The following is a 1,946-nucleotide window of genomic DNA, read 5'->3' on the forward strand; positions in this document are numbered from 1 at the left end:
GGAAATGGCTGAACTTGGGTCTCATAGGAAGAAAACAATGACCTCCTTGAGAGAACAATTAAGATGTCTAACAATTGGTTTTATGAGTTTGGCCCTCCATTTAGTATCTAGTGGGTGCCTATTGGTACATGAGAAACAGATTTGATCATTTGCCAGAGCATAAACAAGAAAGATTTTCATAGGCAATGATGGGACATCTGCCAGTTGTCTAAATAGATACTGAGACAATTCAAGCCAAAATGAAAAATATTCTATGTCAAATAAGCAAAATATTTAAAAAGTATCTGGAAATGGACCTAGGAGGGGATGATTTTTAAGTTATAATGCAAGTGGGAAACTCTGGTTCTATCTATTCGACGTTCTGGGCCCTAAATCCCCTGCTTGCAATTAGTTATGGTTTTGTCTGGGCTTGAGAAGTGCTAATGCCCAGAAGGACAAACCACAGTAAGTCAAATGAAGACTGATTTTTTTGTATGAAAACTCAAACCTATCTAGTAAGGTAAGGTGAATCAAGATGTTCTCCAAAGAATTTGATTTGACCATTAACTAACGTGGCATAAGCTCAGAGAGGCCCAAAGGAGTTGCAGCTCAATTCTAACTTAATAAGAGATTTAAGAGTGGGAGAAGGAACCCAGGTTACAACCTTCAAGAATTTTAATTGAATAACTTCTAACTGGAAGCATCTTCTATAGTTCTGTACCATGTAGAAAAGTCACACAAAGAAGCAAGCAGATACCCAGATGCAAGTTAACAGAAATACAATTACAGAGAGAGTCTTTCTTCATCTCCCTAATTTTGGCAAATAGCTGGCTTCTTCTTTACTTCTTCCTTTCTTGTCGCATAATTCATTCTGGAGCTGACAGCTCCTGTAAGTGTGTACAAATCACAGCTCAAGATGTACCAGATTTCTGAAGGCACTTTGGAAACCGTTCTTTGTTGTACCAATCTCTGCCAACTTCTTTTGCTTTACCTCAGAGGCAAAAAAGCTGGAATAATTAATAGAGGTAACGTGCGACTTAATGGCTACAACCGGGACCATTGCTAAGCAATGCAGTTGTTAAGTGACTCATATCCAATTTTACAACATTTTTGCTGCCGTCAATAAGTGAATCACACGAGTGTTAAATGAATCCTGCTTCCCAATTAACTCTGACTGTTGGAAATCCTCTGGGAAGATCATAAATGCGATCACATTGTCCTGGGACACTGGAACCATTGTGAATACATGCAGGTTACCAAGCACCCAAATTTTGCTCAGGGGATTGCAGGGATGTTCTAAAGATTGCAAGTGTGGGGATTGGTCATAAGTCACTTTTTTTCAGCACTGTGGTAACTTCAAATGGTCATTAAACAATTGGTTGCAAGTCAAAGACTACTTGAGGTGAATTGTACTCACATTTAAATTCTAAAGCTAAAGGTAAAGGTTTCTCCTGTCCAGTAATGTCTGACCCCAGGAGACAGTGCTCATCTCCATTTCTTGATTGAGAGAGCCAGCGTTTTCTGAAAACATGGTCGGTATGACTATCCGCCGAGATGCACGGAATGCTGTTACTTTCCCACCAAAGTGGGAAAGTAGTGGCTGTGGTTGCCGGCGCCCCGGCATAGTCAGCTGATTCCATCGCTGTCTATAGGGGGCGAAACTTTGGCCCCCTCAGAGAGGGCGCGCAACTTGGGTGTCCTCCTGGATCCACGGCTGACACTGGAAGATCATTTGTCGGCCGTGACCAGGGGGGCGTTTTATCAGGTCCGCCTGATTTACCAGTTGCGCCCTTTTCTGGACCGGGACGCTTTGCGCACAGTCACTCATGCCCTCGTCACCTCCCGCCTGGACTACTGTAATGCTCTATACATGGGGCTCCCCATGAGGAGCATCCGGAGGCTTCAACTGGTCCAGAATGCGGCCGCGCGGGCGGTATTGGGAGCGACGCGTCGCTCCCATGTAACGC

The sequence above is a fragment of the Protobothrops mucrosquamatus genome, unplaced genomic scaffold, assembly GCF_001527695.2.
Source record: "Protobothrops mucrosquamatus isolate PMUCROS unplaced genomic scaffold, P.Mucros_1.0 scaffold3502, whole genome shotgun sequence".
Classification (NCBI taxonomy): Eukaryota; Metazoa; Chordata; class Lepidosauria; order Squamata; family Viperidae; genus Protobothrops; species Protobothrops mucrosquamatus.